This window comes from Lissotriton vulgaris, chromosome 6 (genome assembly GCF_964263255.1).
Source record: "Lissotriton vulgaris chromosome 6, aLisVul1.2, whole genome shotgun sequence".
Classification (NCBI taxonomy): domain Eukaryota; kingdom Metazoa; phylum Chordata; class Amphibia; order Caudata; family Salamandridae; genus Lissotriton; species Lissotriton vulgaris.
Genome location: NC_141694.1, coordinates 1,858,601,585 through 1,858,626,029, shown reverse-complemented (window position 1 = coordinate 1,858,626,029; position 24,445 = coordinate 1,858,601,585).

The window sequence follows — 24,445 nt, the reverse complement described above, 5'->3', positions numbered from 1 at the left end:
CCTCTTCCTCTGCTGTTCTTCCTGCTCACTTATTCTGATCTGCTAAATATACATCTATCCCTGATTTCTCTCATGTGCCTCTCTCTTGTTGTTCCTCCTCCCCTTCTTCTTGTAAACATACATCTGTCCCTGATCTCTGTCATGCTCTTCTGCCTTCTGCGTTTCCTGAAATTAACCTGCTCACTCAACTTCCCTACTCTTTCTCTCACTTTCTATTCTCATTCTCTCCTTCTCATTCTCCTCTCCTTGTATAATCTGATCCTCACTTCTATGTCCTACTGAGTGCTTTTTAGGTCAAGCCTAGCATTGCAGCACATGCGCTGCTCGCTTTGCGAGGCATGCAGTATTCTGTATAGCGTGGAAGCTTCGCCCACTCTCCACCCATCTTTTTCATTGGCTTGTGTCTTAAATGCTGCCTTCCGATTGCTTGTAGGCTTGCTGGTCCCTCCTTATGACGGCCATGTCGACATTTGTGTCATTCTATGGTTACTGGCCCCTTTACTGCACATACTACTTTCTTCCTGTGCCCCCCTCCCGCAGTCCGATGCTTTCTCGCCTCCCCTCCACTGTTTGTGCCTTGTCGCCTGCATGTATTCCTCTTTGCAATGCAATAGGTCTCGGGTAAATGCGAGTCCTATTGTATTGCCAATGCTTGTTTTCCTTATAATCAGAAGATTAACAAAACCTTGGTCCTCTCTGTTTTATTTCCCTCCCCATTTCCCCTAGGTTACTCAACCCAGGGCAACCCACGGCATCTAACTGCTTCTGTTACTAGCTTGCAAACCACTGAACCAGACTTGCAGTAGTGCTAAAATGACCCCATTTTCATTTCTTTGGTCCTGATGAAGTGCCACCAGACCCCTTAGGGGCTAATCTGGCATGAAACATGTCGACCCTATGCACCAAACTAGCCCTATAGGAACAATATATCCAATTGGAGCAGATTAATTTTAATTAGGCTAGTGCCCCCTGGGAATAAATACATTTAGTTAGGACGGACCTAGACCGATTTTAACCCACTCATTTACTCACCGCACTACCAAGACCACACACTCGCACTCACCCTATGGCTTCATCCAAAAAGATCTCTGCCAAAGAGCTCCTTTGTGGGTGCCCGTCGGGCATTGTAGCGCCAGCCCGAAGAGGAGCAAGGCCCAATGATGAAGCACGACATCCTTCCGGGTGTGTGAGGGCACTTTCTAGAAAATACTGGTCTTCCCTACCCTTATGAACTGCACATCCCTTGTATTCCCTATAGTGCTGGTTCTCAGTGTGCAATTTGATTAAAAAAGACATTAAACAGTGACTGGAAAAAATTTGTATTTGTTGTGGAAAGAACACACAGCAGAAAAGGGGGACCACACAGACAAAGAAGGTAGTGTAAAAAGAGGAGGTAAGGGAGATAACACAATAAGGAAAATAAAGGGGAGTATACTAAGGGGTTCATCCCCCATTAGGCAGAAAAACTAGTAACAAAATGACTAAAAGCTCTAAAAGAAAGAAGGAAATACAAGAATGAAAAATGCAACACACGTTACCAAAAATAACGAAGACAGTGCAGGAAGGAAGAAAGAAGGAAAAAACAAAAAGGGAAAACTAGAGAGGGTGGAAACAATTGAGAGAAAATACATACTCAAGAAAAAGAGGAATTGTAAGAAAAATGGTAAAAAAAATAGGTAAAACAATTTCATAGTAAAAACATAGAATTTAAGGTATATTTGGCGTTTCCCTTCTGTCCTGAACAAAGCTACAGGCTGAGTGAAGATGTTTTGTACATAATTAGTACACTCAATGAATTATTGAATGTGAGCGTGGTTGGTACATGTTGGACCAACAACTCCTGTGGGGGTTTGATGTTTTATGTCACAGACTGTATTACGTTGTAAAAGCATTTATATAGAATAAATATTAGTGCCATATGTTGGGATCAGTATAGTATATTACACCATTGGCATGTTGGGTGCTCCATTGAAAATAACGAAGTGGCCTAGGGCTTTTAATGACTGATATAAGTCTTCTGCTCCAACATCACAATCTCTGTTCTTCTGTTTCTCCCTTATTAGTTTAGAACATTGGATCCTTGGCAGGTGGAATATTTTAAGAGCTTTATAGGTTTTCTGCCTAGGGCTATACCAGTTGTTAAAGGCCCTATCCGTCATATAGGCCCGAGCTACACTCCTATATACCCTCGCCTGCAGCTCAGGCCTATGACTCGCATTAATATCTGGTTTGCCCTCAGCAGCGGGCTATAGTGTAGGTCTGAATTCTACATCAGTTGAAGCTGCGTCCTTGATAGGAGGATCCACAAAAATGCTTGATTTTGAGTTTTTGCTAAAAAGCAGGGCGTGTGGCTTCATTGTAGTTGATCCAGGGATATAGCCTGGCTTCTTGGAAATTTAAGCATCTACTTTCGAATCGACACCTTATCTAGAGTAGGTTTTTGTTCAAAAACTGCAGGGATTGTCTGAGTTTGTAGTCGTGTTTTGAGGCCTTGTTGAGGATGCATTGATGAGCGAGGTAGAGTCTCGAGTGGGTGACTTGAGCATTGACTGGGCGCCAGTGTTGTCATTTTATGGTTGGCAGATGGAGTCCCAGCTCTTCGCAGGAGCTGACGGTCTTGCTGTGTTGTGATCACACGGAGAGAGCAGGTTTCATGTTTAAGAGACTGGTTGCTGAGATACCATTGCGAGTTAGGGCAGCTCATGTATTTGTTTTACTACAAATTCATTCTAAATTGTGCTCTTCAGTATACTTCTAACTCCTGGCTGGGCACAGAATAGCATCTTAGTACTTTGATTGAAGGTTTTTGAGTGTTGACCCTGGGTGGGGTCCTCTCCACGTCACATTCTTGAAAATGTTCATGAAGGGCTAGACGGTGTGTGACTAGGAGCTAATTTCCTAGATAAGAACAGACCGCTGTGTCTTGTTTTCCTTCCAATTATTTTGCAGGATCAGTTTGACATGAAAAAAGAAATCTGAGCGAGAAAATAGTATGAGGAACAGTAGCAGCTTTGAACATCTGGACGCTGATAGGGACACGTCCAGCGAAGTGTCCTGCGAGAACAACTTCAGCTATGAGTACGCACAGATGGTGGTGATGATGAAGGCCATTGGAAATAATGGTAAGGAGTGGCTGATTGAGAAGCTATGGCAGACACAGCAGAGTACCTTTAAAAATCTATCTAGACAGGAACACCAAGCCTTGCAGACTTTATCCCAAGACCAGACCATCACGATCAAACCAGCCGATAAAGGCGGTTCGATTGTGATTTTAGGCACCACTGATTATAGGGCTGAGTGTCTTCATCAACTGAGTGACAGGAGAGCCTATGAGCCCCTAACCTAGGATCCAACCGAGAAATTGAGTAGACACATTAGTACTTTGGTGGAAGAGACCCTCAGTGAGGGCTGGATTACTGCGCGTGAGGCACAATTTCTGCAGACCAAACATCCTGTGATGCCGTATTTTTACATCCTGCCCAAGGTGCATTAACCCCAGAGACCACCCCCGGGACGACCTATAATTTCAGGCCTCGGCTCGGCTCTTGAGCCGATAGCCACTTTTGTGGATAATTTTGTGAGGCCCATTGTACAGAAAATGCCGATGTATCTACAGGATACTAAGGATGTGCTGCGTGTGATACCTGAGATTGAATATGATTCCGAAAGAGACTTTTTAGTCTCTTTTGATGGAAATTCCCTGTACACCTCTATCCCCCAGGATGAGACTTTAGAGACCATCACATCCATCCTGGGGGAGGCTGATTTGAACACCATAACACCAGCTCATTTCATTATGTCCCTCGCAAAATTGGCCATAAAAGAGAATTTCTTCCGTTTTGACAAGACCATCTATCTTCAAATATCGGGGACCAGTATTGGCAGCGTCTTTGCGCCGAGCCTGGCGAATCTTTACGTACATGCGTTTGAACAACAACATGTGCTGACACCTACCAATCCATTTTTCACGTCTATTCGATGGTGGAAACGTTACATAGATGACGTGTTGGTAGTGTGGCGAGGAGATCATAATTCGATTTTGGAGTTCCATCAATGGCTTCATGCAAGAAATCAATATCTGAAATTTACAGTAGAGATTAACAAAGAAAGACTGCCATTCCTTGATTCATTAATTTATGCCACTCCTTCAGGTTTGCAGAGTGAACTTTATCGCAAGCCCATGGCTAGAAACTCTCTATTACAGTATGAGAGCCAGCATCCGAAGGCCCTCCGAGATAATTTGCCTTATGGGCAATTCCTCCGGATACGGAAGAGTCGCTCCACAGAAAACACTTTTCAGAACCAGGCAAAGGGTTTAACTTAACAACTTGTGGCAAGACATTATCCGCATACACTGATTAAGCGTTCGCTCAAACGGGCTAAGAATAATCATGGTGAAGACCTACTAGAACCCCCAGTACAAAAACCTCAGATGGATCGTTTGACTTTCGTCAGCACTTTCAGCACGAGAGCAAACAATATTCAGAAGATAGTTCGCCGTCACTGGCAGATCTTAAACTACAGCAGAGAAAAAATTGCCCCCCCCTTTGTTTGCATTTAAGAGGGCGAGTAGCATACATGACCGATTGGTAAACACATGCCCTAAGGAAATACCTAAAAGATCGATAGGTACCCTTTGGGATCTACCTGCAGTTGTGGGACACCATCCATGTGGAAGCTTTTCCGTTTGCCCGCAGACCAAACATCCCACGACAATAGACATAGGCATGGATCGACCATGGGAACAAATTCACTTTACAAACTGTAATAGTACTCATTTGATCTATCTTCTAACTTGTCCCTGTTCTATTAGATATGTTGGTATGACAACATGCAAAGTGCGTACACGAATGCTTGAACACAAGAGCTCATTTTGATGCAAAAAGACACTGACAAGACTCATGAAACATCTTGTAGAATAAAAATCATGGAGAAGAAGAATTTCAGTGGACTGTTTTGAAAAAAACGTTTATACTGTCACATATTAGTGACTGTTCTAAGTATCTGTTCATTAAAGAGCAGAAATGGATATTCAAGCTCCGTAGTGACACACTTGGTCTTAACAATGATATACCTTGGGCCAACCTGTAACTCCTGTTTGAGTCCATTTGTTAACTATATTTGAAGTTTCACCATTAACTGGAGATAACATCAATGTCCGCTATGTTTGATGATGAATAATGCTGGCTCATATACTACCTTTTATGTTTAACCACGTACACATCAAATACCTAGTAAAGATAAGCTGTGATTAGGTTTAATCTAAGTACCGACCATGATACTCGGGTATTGAATAACATGTATTACCATCTATTTGCATTGACACTATTGTACAGGTGACAGACACGTAGATATGAGGATTAATTACAACATGCATGCACGCTTGTACGCTTCATTTGCTAGGGTTGACCAACAAAGGCCTACATTTATAATCCACCTATACCGGCTTTGCATCTGCAATAATGTATGCTAAGACTATGGGTCCAACATGGATTAAGTTTGATCTTTAGTATATTGTGCCGTTTGACATGTGAGGATTTTGATCTCCTGTAAATGCTCTTACTGTAGTCTGTTACAGAGCGACCCCCTTTTTGTGATTTTCCAGCTTGGCCTCATACATATAAAGTGATGGTTAGCTCTATTTTATTGATAGCTAATAAACAATGAAATAATTTTCAGTTGTCTTGATATCGGCATATGAGGACATTTTTCTCTTTTACAGCATGTCATTTTTACAATCTGTATACCTGGGGGGATAAAGGGCAGTGTCTGTTTTCGGCAACTCCATAAAGTTTACTTGCTGCCGTCGAAAAACTACAAATGTCATATGTAGGACGTCATCTTGTAGTTTCATGCATTCTCGCGAGACCGCAATTGAAATCAATACAGAAAGGCATTTCTCTAGCTTGGCGTTTTTGTCGAAAGGGGTGAAGGTAATGAATTTTATTTTTTATTTCTCCCGGTGTACAATAACACACGAGGTCGAAACAGCCTCCTCACAGCGGTTGTTTGCTAATATACAGCACCACCGTGTGTGAGAGGGCAATGCCCGTGTCAAGTCACGAGAGTGTCTTACTTAAACGCCTTTCCTGGTCCGATCGTTGCCTCCCCCTAGACTCGGGATCTGTCCGAGCCAACGACGGACAGGTAGGCCATTTGAGAGGATTTATAGATAACGGCTGTTGTCTAGTAAGTAGAGTCGAGCTGCAAATAGTGTTTTTGTTGAGTGGCAAGTATTGTGTCGTGTGGGGGGTCCACAGGTAGGGCTGGTGATGACCCTACACTCGGGGGCACTCTGGGACGTTATGCACTTGGCACGTGGTACAGGCCTAGGATAAAACACACGGACACTGTGGGCTGTAGTTAGTTGCTGGTCCCGTCGCCGCAAACTGGCGTGCGTATGCTTGCAGACCCTTTTATTAGCCGGGTCACGTGGGTCCACGCTGTGCGCCGAGTGCGCCACTAGCGTAGGACAACTAGAACATAACATTCCGCACCAACCATAAAATAAAACAAAACAAAAGATCTGACAGTTCTGCTGGGCACAGTTCAGGACACCATCGGGTGAGGCGTCTCGGTTACATGGGTTTTGGTACACAGTCTTAGAATGTTCATTTCGACAAACTCAAAACAAAATAGTGGAACAGTCTTACATGAAGTAATCCCGCAGCTCTGGATTCTTCCTCAGCTGGTATCGGCTGGGACCCCTGCTCGGCGTGGCACCAACCCCGGCCGGGGAAGGTTGTCGTTCATCACTGGCCAAAGAACTGTTCCCACTTTGGTCCACGACACTGCTCTCTGATGGGTTCTGAGGAAGGTCTTCCCCTCCAGCGACGTCAGTGGGCTCTTCTACTTGAGATCTCCCTGATGCCACCATCGGGGAAAAAGTCTCTGAGTTGACTGACGTGGGGCTCACCAGAGGCTCAGAGTGAGGGATCACCTCCGGCTCGGGATGAAAGATCTTGAAGTGAGATACGTTGCGAGTGAATATTTCTCTACCTCGTGCGGCTATCACCCGAGTTCCCTTTACGTTTATCACCTTCCAAGGTCGTGCCTCATAGGTGAGTCTGAATTTCCCGCTGGTGACCCGATTCTTGAGTAGCACTAGATCCCCTCTGACAATCTGTGGGACCTTGGCGTTTCGGCGTAGACTAGTCTGGGCGTAGGTTTTCCGCTGCCGGGCCTCAATCTGTCGTTCATCAGACGGTGTTGGCTTCCAGTGAGGGTGATGAGGTATCGAGTCCACCACTACCCTACCCATGAGGACGTGTCCAGGGGCAAGCCCCGTGGTTGTGTGAGGTGTTTGCCGATAGCTCCTTAAGAATGTAAAGATGGCCAACTCTATTGATTGTCTTTTCTCATGAGCAATCCGGATCACCTTGTTGAGAGTCCTTATGAATCGTTCAGCTTCTCCATTGGCTTGGGGCCAGCGGGGCGTTATCCGGCGATGCTGTATGCCCATTGTACTCAGATAGTTGGCGAACTCCTGCTCTTGAAATGGCGGGTCATTGTCAGTTCGTTACTTTTACTATGATGCCCGCTTCCTCTAGCTTCTTTCGTTCTTCTTCCACCAGCGGTCTGAGGTGAAACGCAATCCTTCGATGCCTCAATGCTACCGGCTAGATGGTGGGGTCAATGTGGAGGTGTATCTTGTTTCCGGTGAACTTTCCAATGCCCTTGAAGATGTCGGCAAACTCCGTGGTGAGCTGTTGGATGGATTCTTGATTTACCCCAAATGCAAAGGTGACAATCCCCAGGTCTTCAACTGCCCGGCATCTAAGCAGCATGCCTTGCCCGTCTTCCGCCACGAAGATGTTGGCTGTGATGGAACAATCTCCGTGTGAGATGGAGGTCCTGAATTTACCTCGGATTTTCAATGGAGTGTCTTGGCCGTACCCGAAGACGATGATGGGTGACGGACTGAGTCGAGGGGGTGGATCCATGGTCTGGTACAGAGAGGCAGCCAGGAGGTTGATGGTCGCTCCGGTGTCTACCACAGCCATGAGTTCCTGTTCTCCCACTTGGATGCCACATTGCGGTAGCCGCCTGGTCCTGCTGACGGCCGTGCCGATCATATGTACCCGGTGGACGACCTTTTCTTCTTCCGCGTCGTCGTCCATGTTGCTCTGACTGGGGTCTCCTTCAGGAATGGTGCTCTTCGGGCAGCTGTCGCGCTTGTCTGAATATAAACCGTTCGTAGTCCTGATTGGCCATGGGCTCAAAGTATTTGTTCAGGGCTTCTATCAATGTACGGTGGGTCTTCGGGGACGCTTCTGCTAGAGTTTTCGCGATGTTGTGGACATCCTTGCCTCCAAGGTGTAACACCATGGCCCTTTTTTGATCCTTGTGGACCTTGGTGGCCTCAAAGAATATTAACAGCCTGTCGACCCAGTCTTTCCATTTTGGAGCCAGTGAAGATGGCGAGCCTTCTACTAGGAACGGTTCGATTGGCGGTATCGTGGCCATGTCCGTTGAGGTGTCGCGCTACTGGCTGTGCTGGGTGCTCTTAGGCTTCCGCTGTGCGGTTTCGCTATTGGTGAGGCGTGAGGCGTAGTTGTGCTAGCGTGTGACTTAGAGATTATGCGGCCACTTTCTGGTTTGTATAGCACTGTATTCCTGGCCTTTTGTGTTGCCAATGCTTGTTTTATTTTTCTTTGTATAGTTGAGTGTGGTGGCTCCGTATGATCCTGTCTTCCCTCCCCTCCCTACAGCAGCGCGTTATCAGGGCCCTCTTCACGGGCCGCGCGGTGAGGGGGCGTGGCCGCGGCCTTGAGGCGGTAGCGCGCTTCAGTGCAATGGCTCGTCCGCCGGCGGCGCTGCGCGACGGCAGTTGGGCTCGGCTTGCCACCACGTGGGATCCGTCAGTGCGAGCGGCCGCCCCACAAGGCACGAGCACACACACAGCGAGGGTACGCCCACCCTGGTCGCCAGCTGTTGTGTCGTCCACAGGTAGGGCTGGTGATGACCCTACGCTCGGGGGCACTCTGGGACGCTATGTACTTGGCACGTGGTACAGGTCTAGGATGAAACACACGGACACCGTGGGCTGTAGTTAGTTGCTGGTCACGTCGCCGCCAACTGGCGTGCGTACGCTTGCAGACCCTTTTATTAGCCGGATCACGTGGGTCCACGCTGTGTGCCTAGTGCGCCACTAGCGTAGGACAACTAGAACATAACAGCAAGCTCAGAGCTTCATAATATGGTGTTTTGGAGTGCTGTTGTAGAGGTTAGACAAGAAAATTAGTCGTTATACGCTCTTACATAATTAATGGCGCTCAGTATAAAGAGCATAGTTGTTTAACCCTTTAAGTGTGCTTCCGATGCGGTTGCTAACGTTTTAAATGAACCTGTGCCAATAGACATGAACCCTTGATGGGTATTGTTACGGAGAGATTTGTTTGAATGAAGGATAGATTTTGATTTTTAGTTTTTAAATTGCGAGTATATCTGGAGTGAGGAGGATTTAGGATACGCCATGTGACTGTTTTGAATGGACATCATTCTGAGCAGGATTTGATGTTAAAGGGGGCACAGAGTATGAGTATGCAACGGACTGACGAGGTGGAGTTCCCTATTTCTCTACTCTTTAGTCTCCCTTCGCTTTTCCTTCACAGAGTGGGGCCTCTTTTTCCTGAGCTTGGTCCAGGTGAGGTGTGGTCCAGTCCCCGGTCAAGCTGGGCGAGCATATGGAATAGTTTGTAACAAGCATTTACCTATACGAACTAAGAATATAAGAGAACGTTTGTGGTTAATGTGTTATTTTATTTTATTTCTTTTAGATGCAATATGCATTCCTTGGTGCAGGGGATCAGTACACATCAGGTTGTATTTATTCCAACCGTGAGTACCATTATGATTTTTCGTATATATTTTCACTAACATATTCTTAGTCATATATATATTTTCACTGGGTGCTAGCAACACTTGGTTTTGCAGTAGCAAAGTTTGAGAGCAGGGACCCTGCAGAAAGCCTAGGGATTTGTTTCCCGATTGGCTGAAACATGTTGGCCTTTTGTTTGCAGTTATTTGTTTAAACTGCCATTTACACTGTTCTGCTTTTAATTAGGGGATGAGTCTGTATTCAAATAAAATGTTTCCTTTTTTCGGCCTCATCATCCTATTTTAACTCACCACATCTTCTTTGTGTTTTTGCACTGCACTGTATTCCCTTGTGATCAACTATAGAGTTATTCATTTTCTGCCTAAAGTGACTGTGGGTTTGATCCAGCCCAATATCGTTGGTATGGTAATAAGTCTCAATGATCAAGGGACACACCATCCCGATAGATGGATGACCAAATGAGAAGATTGATCACTTTGATACATTGATGGGAAACCATTTGAATGGTTTTGGATCTCACCACTAAACACTTACCTTTTCGTTCTCCTTTTTTTTTTTGCTTGGTTTGTCCCTTTGGGCTTTCATGTGACTTGTGTTTCGACTTACTCTGTGAGGAGTTGAGGTTAACCCACTATAGTATTGGCATTTAGACCCCCGTTTTTTTCAGTCGAATATATTAGTGGATAAGGGGATGTGAACCTGGGCAGGTCTTTAAACTTCCCTATGACCCTTTCTCTCTCTGTGGTGTTAGTGTTGAAGGAGTGGCTGATGTCAAGAGACCTTTATCTTCTGTATTATGGTGTGTTGTTGAGTGCAGATGCAGGGGCTTGCTTTTCCTTTGGAAACGTTGGAGAGGTGTGGTGCAGCGGCCAGGGCAGCTGATTTCGGAGCAATTTTTGCGATTCCTTTTTTTGCGAGTAGGTTTAATCTTACCTACATTGCTCAACGCCAAATTGCGATCGCAAAGGCTGAAATTCTGCAAATTTCGGCGTTTGCGGTCGCTATTTGGCTTCCTACATCTGTCCCTTAATTTCCACGACTGCCCCCAGCATCTTGAGACCCATAAGGGTGAGTAGTTTGCGCTTTACAAATATGGATTTAACCCCTGCCCAGCTTACAGTCAGCAAGAAGGGCCCGTTTCACAACACCCAAGTTGGAAAGGTGTGCTTCTGTGTTTGGCATAGATGTTCACCCTTAATGCGAATTACATGTGCATTCTTTCACATTAAGTGTAAATAAAAACTCTATTATTAAACAAAGGCGAACTGTGTGTCAAATGTGCAATTCTCAGATTGTTTGGCTGAAATGAGGAATAACATGCAGGACCCGGAATTACTGGCCCTTCCCCCAGTGTTTATTCTTTACTAACGCAGTGTTTCTGCACATAAATTAATCCTTTCTCAGCAGTAGGAACCTGTGCCCCAAAGTACAGGGAAAGACACTAGGTGCAAGTTTACCCCTTGGGGGCTCATATTTGGGGCTGAGAAATTCCTCCGCTGGACTCTGGCCCCATGTTGAACACCTACTTTAATAAATTGGGGCCCAAGAACTCACAATTGAAAACTTGAATGGTGGGCAAGATACAGAGTTGCCCCACTCGTGGACAGATTCTTCCCCCCCCCCGATAGACTCACTCACGCCCCCCTGACCATAGACTCCCTCCCTCCACCCCCAATGGATAAAGTAACATAAAAGTTAGGTGAGAATTTCAGTGACGGCATAACGTTTTTGTTTTAAATGTACAAAACTACTGCAGTTCACAAGTTAGTTAGCTCTGGTAACTATCACTTGTGTCCCGCTATGCACAGTTTCCTAATCAATAATTTATTGCAAATGTTGCAGTGATATTATTAATAATGTCCTAGAAGCTGTCATGAATGTTGTAATATGGGAGGCAATCAGCAATGCATGGCAAGGGCACAAGTTAATTACCAGTGCTAACTTTAACTTACATTAATCTTCGGTGTTTTAAGGAATTTAAATAAAAAAATGGGTTATTTTGTAACGTAATATTTTGTTAGCACACGTAAAGCCAACCCCCAGCAGTGGGTTAGCCATAGGACCTGCGGCAAGCCCATCGAGAGGCCACCAACCTCACGCTACACTCGGCCTTTTGGTGTACGTGTCATAAGGTTGGCATTCACTCAGCAGGCACCCCCTCCTCAGAAAAGAGTACTTGAGCATGCCCCTGGGGATGTGGCCTATTAAGCCTCAGGGAGAGAGGCCGCGTGCCCACTCCCTTTTTTTAATGTTCGTTGGCTCTGGGGCCTAATAAAACTCCATTAGGGGGGGGGTCGACAATTCCTACCCCCAAAAAACGATTTACACTGCTTCCCCTTGGCCCTTGTCTCCCCGGAGGCGGGGGAGAGGCAGTTCCAAAGATACTCTTAAACCCCACCACCAGGCCTAGGAAGTCAGGGTATCCCCTACCATGTCTTTTTTTCACTTGTTTTTTAGGATTCGGGACTGAGTTCAGAGTTCGAAGATGGCTACCTCGACATGATTGTTGATGTGGTGACAGCCAATTAGATCTCTCAAAGGGATCTGTTGGGTCCACGGCTCCTCCTTGACGTGAAATATACAAAGGATTGTGTTGTATTTAGCCTGTCTCTTTTCTGCCTGGGGGATTTCACTGTCATTCACATGATGTCACCACTAGAACCTTTGGTGACATCATGGAGTGTTTGGTGCTTAGCCTGGTGACAACTGGCAGTTGGAACCAGGCAGGCTGAGTGGCAAGCAAATTGGAGGCGGAGCAATGGCTACTCCAAGGTGTAGTTCACAGGGAGCGTTGTACCCCGTTATGGTATAGAGTGTTTTTTTTTTAATTCAAGGGTGGTGAGTACCCCTTTAGAAAATTGGGGGCGGAGCAATGGCTACTCCAAGGTGCAGTTCACGGGGAGGGTTGTACCCCGTTAGGGAGCAAAGTGGGCTCCATTAATTTTGGCACAAAATCAATTTGTGTTTGTGTTTCCCAAGGAAAGGGGATGGGACTTGGGACTAGTTGTGTTTGGGATGTGTTAGTAACTGTTTGGGATGTGTTAGTAACTCTATCTTTGGAATGGGTGTTATGTACTTTTAAATCCATTTGTACACTAATCTTAATAACCTATCTTATAGAATGTACTGTGTACTTTTATATGGATGTGTACTCTCAAGCTAATTTTATCTATTCTATTTTCATCTTGTTGATTTCCCTAAAGAAAGGAGATGTGTTGTATTTAGCCTGTCTCTTCTCTGCCTGGGGGATTTCACTGCCATTCACATGATGTCACCACTAGAACCGTTGGTGACATCATGGAGTGTTTGGGGCTTAGCCTGGTGACAACTGGCAGTTGGAACCAGGCAGGCTGAGTGGCAAGCTGGTCACTCCTGGTGGGTCTTCTTTATATCTTATTATCAACATCTTGAAGACTTGACTATAATGAATAAAGCAACCTAAATGATACCAGGCTCCAGGCTTCTATTTACAACATTTTTGAACATGAATTGGTGTAAAACTACTGAATTGATTTACATCAAATCACAAAAAGCACTCTTTCTGTTCCTAGATGCAGCTTTGTGCCAAATTTGGTGTAAATCTGGTCAGCAGTTTGGGCTGTTGGTGCATCTAAAGTTTTGATGGAAAAATTATTGGGGAAAACATGTTTTGAGACGCCCCCTCCCCCTTTTTCAGACCACTTGACTTTCCAGTTAGGAGTTGAGGTAAAAATAAACAAGCACATGCAAAGCAATAGGTCTCGCATTTGCGAGAGTTTAAGCGATTGGAATTGTAAATGACAATGCCTTTTATTTATGTTTTAAAAACCAATATTTAAATAAAAGGCATTGTCATTTACAATGCCAATTGCTAAAATTCTCACAAATGTGAGACCTATTGCATTGCAAATGCTTGTTAATCTCTAGTGGAGTACTGAATGTCTGCACTGTACACCCCTCCCTTGAGGTCACTGACACCAAAACTCCAAAGAATACCCCTGAAAGTTCTCCATGAATCATAAATCAACCAATGAAAAAGAAACACAGGCAAACAGGTCTCTGGAAGAATATATTTAATATTTCTAAACCTAACAAAAGTAAAATGTTCATAATAGTGAATATTAAATCAAGCAAGCATAAATGGAAGTACAAAGACGAGCATTATAAATATGTGAGTAAAAAGACAAGCATTGTTAACAGCCCCAGCACAGGCAGCCCCACCTTTCAGAGGAGATGTGGAGTTTAAGGTAAACATACCCCCTGGGTGAAGCACCTGCACCCCTCAGTAGCATCTCCCTGAAGGAGTTCCTACACTGTATCACCGAGTGGCCCAAAGGAAAGGGAGCAGGTTAAGAGATGTGCTTAAGGTTCAGGAGGTTCTGAGATGGTGAGACATTCAAAATCACACCCACAATCACATCTTTTCAAAGAAACTCATAGCAATGATGAACAAGAGCTCCGAGCAGCGTTATGCCCAGTTGAGCAGTTCTATTTCTCAGGGCCAGCTCTATGGAGGTGCGACCGGTGCCACCGAACCAAGCTCTGACTTTCGGAGTTCGGGAGGTCAATGTTTGTAAGCATATCATGGTTTTAAAAGCACCCGCTAGCACGTTTTTTACCTGCAACAATTTTCAGGCAACAATAAAAATGTCAAGATAACGCAGCTGATTAATGTTCTTGTTGGAGAGAGATTGGAGTTTTGACTGGTGGAAGTTTAGACTCATCACAAAGTAGTGCAGAGGGTTAATATGCCTGCTGCAAAGAAGGTGTATCATGCAAATCTCAGAACTGAATTTATTTTATGTGGCTTGCTCATAGCGTTACTGCTTTTGTCAGAGAAATCCTTTTGTTACTTGTGGTTTATAGGTTTAAATCCTAATTTAGAACTGTGAACTATTAACTACCATCCCAGAGTTGCATGCAAACTGCAAGGTATAGATTAGAGCATTATGATTTTTCCCCCCTGTCTTTCATTATTCTAATGTTGGAAAAAGGGCTGAATCGAAGTTATAAGACAATTCTGATATTAAAGAGAACCCCCAACCATGGGGTTAGGTTTTTAATTCTGAGTCTGTGCTTCTTCAGAGCAAACACTCTCAAACTAGACTACCTACTGGTATGGATGACATGCGACTCCTACACCTTGTAGTCCTTTACATTATGTAACATTTCCTATACACTGATTTACACACATATGATTGATTGTCTCTGTGTAATGTGTGTGATGTAAAGAGCTCTGTCATACACTCGTATGCGTGGACTATGAAACTAATTAAATGCATCTTGGAGAGGTTGGTTATGGAGACTCGAAGGGCACTGTTAAAGGGTGGTAGTGAGGGAACCCGTGGTGGAGGTGGTCATTGGGGGAGCCAACAAGCATTGGCGCACCGGGTGTCATCAGAGCTAAAGCGAGACCTGCATTGCTCATCTGTTCCACATTTATGTTTCAAATGTCATTCACTGCTTTGATTGGCTGGCCTCACTCACAAGGAGCAGAACCACCTGTGCTGCTGTCACCTTGGAACAGGGCCTGGTCTGCACACAATGACATCCCCTCATCATGGAGGATGACACAAGTTATGTTAAAGGTTATGGGAGAGCTTGTGTTGCAGAATGTTCCATAACCTGTAAATGTGAGATGAAGCAGAGCTGCACACAGAGCGGTAGAAAACCCTAATTTAGCAGGCACAGTAACACATCTTTTCCCCTTAAAATGTAGGAAAGAGGCATTTAGAAGAAATCAGGCAAATGCTTCCGCAATGTCTTCAGAGACAAAGGACAATGACTTGTCAATCAGGACCCCCAGGTTCCTAAAACAGTAGCAGGAAAAGGATGCGGGTCCAGTGAAGATGTTCATGAAGTGTCTGACCATGCCACAGTGCGCACCTTAAATATCCAACCCAGAATATCGATGGGACACAAAATTGAGGACAAAATATCAAAACGAAATATTGACAGGTAAGTAAGTCTAGATTTTCTATACCTAAGTCCACATATATGTACATACATGTACCTACATATATATCTTCAATGTACTTAGAGGTGTAGTTAGGAATAGTACATTTACACTTTGTCCCTCGTATTCCGTCCTCGATATTCTTGAACCACGTTATTCTGGGGGACGCTGGTCAGTGGCACAATCAAGGGCAACTACATCAGTTTTATGCAGCTAGACTTTAATGTTTTCAAACATGCGAGATGCCACCTCAGCCACACAATTATGGAATGAAATAATGTTATGACCAGTCGAATGACGCCTTTTCTTTCCTCAGTAAGCACAAAACGCTAACATGCAAAGAATCTGGCGAGGCAGCACATTTGCACATCTGTTGTAAATACACGGTGGTCAAAAGCTACTCATTGAGGCACAGCGCTCTGAAGGACGAGCTGCATGGTGGTAGACTGCCTGCTGGGATCCTGTCAGTAAAGACATTTTTACTTCTACTGTGGAAAGTGATGAAATCTCCTCAAGATGGCAAACTTATTTAGGCTGCAAAGGTTTGGGACTCTCTCTTCCCTTAGAGCAGAGATGCCTTTCTAGTTACCTTAACTGAGGAGGAAAGTGAAGTCCTGGCTGTTATGATCTTGCCTTGTAGATCATGCAGAAGTTCCAAGTTGACGGGTAACTGCACACTCTACACATATAGTAAGAACCTACGCTTCTCTGAGGCAGAAGGTTTCATACCCATCCTGCAGGAGCTTCAGGTGAGTCTGAGAGGATCAACTGTGTCAAATACATCTAAAAGCATCAGAAACAGACATACCCTGTCAGGCAAACTGTGGAAGGGTAATGTGAGCACAAACACAACATGAGTGCACAACATCATCACTCAAGAAAAAAACACACACAACATACCACAAATCACACAAGAAGGGCATCTGCACAGAACCACACTGCAACATCAAACCAACCACACATGCACATGGAAGCAAGAATCAACTAACACCACAGGACATCAGGGGATGCACATAAGTTAATGCCAAGGCCACATACACACACCACTGTATGCACATCAAGCAGCCTGTGCACACCAAGCACAACAGCCACACACAGACATGACTGATACAACCTCAAAACACACACCACAAAACAGTACAGCACAAATACAATGGCACACACATGAAGTGAAGCAATACCACATCCTACACACATACATCCAACACAACAGGATGCATCACTCTGGGATACAAGAGCACAACCATCTTCACCAGATCACTGGGCAGCACACACAGCTGAAGTGCACATGAACAATCCTCACTGACAAATAGCACAAGAACATCACACATAAACCATTGGGGCAATGTCCAGAGTGGAACAACACTCCAGGCCCAAGAATTGTACCACATGGCACAGTCTCACAAACTAGTGATGAGGAGGCACATACACATGTAAACCAAGGGGATAGCTGACATCCAAGTCAACCGACTAGCATGTCAGTTGTAGACATGTAAGTGTTGTACCCTACACAAATAGAGGGAGTGCAGACCTACAATGGCCAAGCACAAGTGGCACACATAGGTGATGGCAGTGCACCACACACACCATGTCATGCAGGAGGATAAAAGGCACCATGTGCCTGCAATGCATGACTAACACAAACACAATGCCAGTGAGGAGCAGGAGGGCCACACACTCTACACAAACACACTCAAGACACGTTGATCATCAAACAAACACAAAACTGAAGTGCAAGTCACACACATTGCACACCCATAATTGACAAAAACCACAAGGAAATGTCACACAGAACTGCATGGACACTCCAACACACTGCACAGTGCACAACAGACAACTCACACAAGTGCATACAATCATTTACACAGGGCAGGACAATCCAAACAACAGGCACACAACTCCTGGGTGAGACATGTGTGTCCATCACAATCCAGGGGCACACACACATCCACAACCACCATAAAGTCACACCCTTCACACTGCACACCTCATCACCACCCAGGAGCACACATCTCATGTAGTCCAGGTGACCATGACTGAGGGCCAACACAAAATGACCATACACATACACAGCTGGGCACAGATATAGGAATAACACACATACATCATGACCTCACCCAGTCTGCTTGCAAACATGTGCAAACCATCACACCCTGTACTTGCAGTGTACCCCAAGCGGACATGGCAACAACAAAGCCAACAATAGCAAACCACAAAGAAGAGAACTGCATGACAGGCAAAAGAGGCAACACAGATAACACAAGTATCAGTGTCTGAATGGACGGAAGACCCTGTCACCCCTGTCTAAAAATGTGATGCGGGCAAACAGCTTGGTAATGTTGAAGTCACACATAGAGCATGGGACACAGGCAACAAAATGCACACACCAAAATAACTTCAATCAGCAAGGACACTGTCAAAACAGCAACATAAGTAACTGTCTTTATTGACATATTGCACAGATGTTAAGGTAGAACAACAATAGACAAGACTAAGGCACAAAATGCTGTTCAAATGCAATACAATCTGCACAGGCAAACTCCAAACAGGAAGGCCAGTGTCCATGGCACAGGGGAGACTGCAACACAGCAGGTCAACAGGCCCAGTATCCATGGCACAGGTGAAAGCACAGCAGGGCCAGTGTCCACGGCACAGGGGAGACAGCAACACAGCAGAGCAGCAGGGCCAGTGTCCATGGCACAGGGGAGACTGCAATATAGCAGAGGAACAGAGCCAGGATCCACGGCACAGGTGAGAGCACAACACAGCGGAGCAGCAGTGCCAGTGTCCATGGCACAGGTGAGAGCACAACACAGAAGAGCCACAGGGCCAGTGTCCATGGCACAGGGCAGACTGCAACACAGTAGAGCAACAGGGCCAGTGTTTATGGAACAGGAGAGACTGCAACACAGTAGAGCAACAGGGCCAGTGGCCATGGCACAGGTGAGAGCACAACACAGCAGAGCAGCAGAGCCAGTGTCCATGGCACAGGGGAGAGCACAACACAGCAGAGCAGCAGGGCCAGTGTCCATGGCACAGGGGAGACAGCAACACAGCAGAGCAACAGGGCAAGTGTCCATGGCACAGGTGAGAGCACAACACAGCAGAGCAGCAGGGCCAGTGTCCATGGCACAGGGGAGAGCACACCACAGCAGAGCAGCAGGGCCAGTGTCCATGGCACAGGTGAGACAGCAACACAGCAGAGCAACAGGGCCAGTGTCCATGACACAGGTGAGAGCACAACACAGCAGAGCAGCAGAGCCAGTGTCCATGGCACAGGGGAGAGCACACCACAGCAGAGCAGCAGGGCCAGTGTCCATGGCACAGGGGAGACAGCAACACAGCAGAGCAACAGGGCAAGTGTCCATGGCACAGGTGAGAGCACAACACAGCAGAGCAGCAGGGCCAGTGTCCATGGCACAGGGGAGAGCACACCACAGCAGAGCAGCAGGGCCAGTGTCCATGGCACAGGTGAGACAGCAACACAGCAGAGCAACAGGGCCAGTGTCCATGACACAGGGGGGAGTCCAATACAGCAGAGTAGCAGGGCCAGTGTCAACTACAGGGCGCACATCAAGTAGATGAGAAGCTGCACAGGCAAGGCCAGAACAGCAGTGAGTGACAGGGCAAGTGGCCAGGGAGAAGTGCAGAGTCAGGACATGAGAAGCTGCACAGGCAAGGGCAGAGCAGCAGTGGGTGACAAGGCCAGTGGCCAAGGAGAAGTACAGAGTCAGGACATGAGAATCTGCACAGGCAAGGGCAGAGCAGCAGTGAGTGACAAGGCCAGAGGCCAGGGAGAAGTGCAGAGTCAGGAATTGAGAAGCTGCACAGTGTGTGTGTCTGACTGTAGCCTTCCATGGCCAGCAACACCCCCAGGTGGCAAACAAAGGCCAGGACTAGCACACCTGTATGAGAGATAGGTGTCTGAGGGGGACTGCAATTCACATCTGCCTGTCAGGCGGGCTTGGAGCTGGCTGTGTGTCGGGGACAGCAGGACCACTTGACTGGGGAGACAGAGGCCCAGATGAAGTAGGCCTATCAGTGGTTTGGCAAGCTGGAGGGCTGTTTGGACCAAGTGGTATAGCGGCATGTGGAGGTGGAGCCATGCAGACCTGTGACACAGTGTGGGTGGGAGAGGTTTCAAGGATGCCCTTCCACTTTTTGGGAATATGAAATGGCTTTCCTGTCTTGGGGTTAATGGGAACTGGTGATGACACAACAGGCACACACACAAACTGTCCCGCATCAGGTGCAGACACTGGCACTCTCTCTGGTGATGTGCTGGATCCTGCGGAACACTTTGTCTGGCTATGGCTCTGGACCACCTTTCCCTGTTTGCCCAGAGCCCCACCTACATTGCCCTCCTTTGTGTGTTTGCCTGGTGTCCCACCTACAGTGCCCCACCTACAGCGCCCTCCTTTGCCTCCTTGCCAGGTGTCCCACATACAGTGCCCTCCTTTGTGTGTTTGCCAGGTATCCCACCTACAGTGCCCTCCTTTGTGTGTTTGCCAGGTGTCCCACCTACAGTGCCCTCCTTTGTGTGTTTGCCAGGTGACCCACCTACAGTGCCCTCCTTTGTGTGTTTGCCAGATGTCCCACCTACAGTGCCCTCTTTGCCTCCTTGCCAGGTGTCCCACCTACAATGTCCTCCTCCACCTGTTTCACTGGGCTTGGATTTGGAGTTGATGTGGTGGGGGATGTGGCCCTGTGCCCTTCCTAGGTGTACCCTTGCCAAACAACACCTCCTCAGTGCCCATAGACAATGCAGGCCTAGTTCTGCATTAAGTCTTAGGGACAGTAGAGTCCTTTGCTGGTGATGCCTTTGAGGCATTGGAGCCTGATGTCAGCCTCATTGCCTTATCAACCTTGCTCTTCCCTGACAGGCTCTTGTCTTTGCATTCTGGGGTGGCTCTGCTCTTCATAGGGGATGGTGTCTTTGGGCGGGAACGTTTGGGTTGTGTTTGCTGTGTGCTCCTTGTGCTGTATTGAGTTTGTGACGCATGCGAACAGTGGTCACTTGCACCTGATGTGGCCACTGACTGGGGGGGTGGACAAAGGCACCTGAGCAGGAATGGGAGCATGTGCCTGTTGAAGGGCAGATATCACTGCGGATGACAAAGCCTGGACTGTACGGCGTAGCCCACCCACGTCAGAGTGTATACCCTCCATGTATGCAACCACCTCGCCTAATTTTTTGTCATGGCCACTGAAGGCATTGAGCAGGGCAGTCTGGCCCATACAAAGCTGGCACAGGAGCTCTACTGACTCTGCACTGAGAGCAGCAGGGGGGACAGGTGCAGGCTCAGCGGTGCCAGGTGTGAATGTAACTCGTCCCATCTTACGGACACGGGCAGCACCAGAGGAAGTGGATCGGAGGTTGGCCACTGGCCGCTGTGTGGTAGATGATGACGCTGACTCACCATCCCCTGTGCCTAACAACATGGATGCATTACCGCTGGCATCAGATGATGTGGTACTGTGTGTCTCAGACACGTATTCCTCCTGCATACTATGGTCCCCCTCAGATGCGCTGGTGAGCTTTGTTTCACTGGCCTCCGGTGCAGCTGTGGTGCTACTTTCGCCAACACTGGTTTCCGGGTCCCGTTCCTCCGTGTCCACAGGTGATTCTGCATAAGAGAGAGAGAGGCAGAGTTGTGTTAGTGTCATTATCAGAACAAAGCAATCCAATCAATGCAGTACAGGAGATGCCCAAATTGACATGTTGACCACCACACCCTGCAATCACATAGCAGCACCACACTATATAGACTACTACAGTGCCTGTAACACTGAATCTCTGCCATGACTGAGCCACGTTGAGGACACACAGCACAACACCCTGCCCATGGATTAAGTGTACCAGACACACAACTTGCCCAGCCCACACCTAGGGGCCTGATGTGTGGACAACACGCATTACTAAAGACATACCTTCAGGGAACAGGAGGGGACAACACACACACCTAGTAGGACATGACCGGACACAATGCCAAGTAGGCCATACCAAGCACCATTTGGTACTCTGGGGCACCTTGTTGTCAGATGTGTGGGCCTCAACGATCATGGTGCATGCAAAGTAGACATACATGAACTCACACTCAGAAAGTGGACCCTGCTGTTCACCCCCTAATAGATTCCCCACACTATACCAATGCTGAAGTACCATGTGGATCTTAACACATCTGGCAATGAGGAAGAACAGCAGGGAGGGTCACCTTTGTAAGGGCATTTTGGCACAATGCCTGACACTGGCACACATCCCAGCAGACACTCACATGACACAGCACCACCACACAAACATCACATGGTCCCCCACTGCCACTGGCCCTGTACATATGCATCCGCTCCCAGCCACAGTCACCCTCCCAAAATACTCACCCCTGCCTTCTTGCCGATGCTCCTTCAGACGTGCATCCAGCTCAGGATGAGTCACTGCCAATATGCGGCCCATCAGTGGAGCCATGTTGCGCCGTGCCAAATGCCCAGTGTGCGGTATCGTGCCCAGTGTCATCTCAGCCATGGTTTTTGCCAGCCGACTGATGTCGTCCCACCTCTTGTGGCAGTGTGTGCGTCGTCTGTTGGAGACCCCCAGGGCTTGCACCTTAGCTCAATGGCCCCCCACACAGCCTTATGCTGGTGTACCTTGAGCTGCAGGTATGGGATAGAAGAAGGGGAAATGATCAGTGACACAGTGTCATGTACCAACATCTATCAGCACAGTAGCAAGACGCCGACTCATGACCAATTGTAATCTCCCACCATCACATACTGGGGGACACCTCACAAGGGCACTCTGCATGGGCCAAAACGATGTGATTGCATGCATTCATGAGGGCGTACAGGGTCACAGATAATCTCACACACATGCAGGATAACTGCACCGAACACCCTCGTTGGCTAGCAGACATCACAAGTCCCATGCACGTCTGCACACTACATACATCACATTTATACCTGTGTGTGTGTGTTTTGAAGCACTGTGTGCAGGTACTGGGCCTAGTCTCAGGGTTCACACTAAGTTGGACAACAGTGGCACACAGAAACATTCACCCGACCAATTCCTGTCCTGGCACCTACATGTCCAACATCCTGTGGCCCTTGATGACTGATTATGTAACACACTCCACTCACACATACAACTGAAGGCAGGTAAAACAGTGACATTGGAACACACACACTCCCTTGCCCTGGAGACAGCTTGTTTGTCAGTGTATGACACAACCCCACACCCTCAGGCATATCATGCAGCAGCACAACTACATGTCTGACATCCCACCTGCCCTACAGCTACCTCTACAATGACTTACCACTACATTGGGGCTACCATACAGCCTTGGGTACTGTGCCAGCACGGTGTCCACCAGGATCCACAGCTCCTCGCTTGTGAATGGACTGGCACAGATGTTCTCTGTCCTTGCCATCCCGGTGGACATGGAACACCTGTGGTGGAAGTGAGTGGTGAGGGGTCCCAGTGAGCAGGCACTTCAGTCAGCAGCAGGAGAGGGTCCCAGGCAGCAGCAGGAGAGGACCCCAAGCAGCAGCAGGAGAGGGTCCCAGGCAGCAGGCACTTCAGGCAGCAGCAGGAGAGGGTCCCAAGCAGCAGCAGGAGAGGGTCCCAGGCAGCAGGCACTTCAGGCAGCAGCAGGAGAGGGTCCCAGGCAGCAGGCACTTTAGGCAGCAAAAGGAGAGGGTCCCAGGCAGCAGTAGGAGAGGGTCCCAGGCAGCAGGCACTTCAGGCAGCAGCAGGAGAGGGCCCCAGGCAGCAGCAGGAGAGGGTCACGGGCAGCAGCAGGAGAGGATCCCAGGCAGTAGGCACTTCAGGCAGCAGCAGGAGAGGGTCCCAGGCAGCAGGCTCTGTGAGCAGTGGAAATGTGAGGCTCACTCCTACAGATTTACAGCCCCCTGGGGTCGTTTGTAAGGTTCAAAGCTGCAACAATTGGTTGTCTAGTTCTGCCTCATTCAAAAGCATCCAATGTCCGCCTCCGCGGTGGTGGAGCACGCCTATCGCGATTTTCAAAACTGCATCATGCCACCGGGATCATCGCTCCCATTGGCTGTAGGCAATGCTCCATGACGGTGATGCACCGCAGGGGCCCGGGGTGCGCTACCGCGATGGTGCATCTTTCAAAAGCATCCAATGTCCACCTCTGCGGTGGCGGTGTACACCTACCGTGATTTTTAAAACTGCATCATGCCACCACGATCATCGCTCCCATTGGCTGTAGGCAATGCTCCGTGGCATTGTTGCACCGCAAGAACCAGGCGGTAGCTACCGCGATTCGGGTGGCAGAGCATGCCCACCACCATCTACACATGTCCATATGCCAATGGCTACTGCACTTGTGAAAGGGGAGGTGCTGGTGTCACACTGCCGGGGCCAGGCGGTTGCTACCGCGATTTGGACAGCGGAGCATGCCCCCCGCCATCTACACATGTCCATATGCCAACGGCTACCGCACTTGTGAAAGGGGTGGTGCTGGTGTCACACCGCAGGGGCCAGGCGGTAGCTACCGCGATTTGGGCGGCGGAGCATGCCCACCGCCATCTACACATGTCCATGTGCCAATGGCTACCGCACATGTGAAAGGGGTGATGCTGGTGTCACAACGCCGGGGCCAGGCGGTAGCTTCCGCGATTTGAGGCACATGCAATGGCAATGTACATCATGA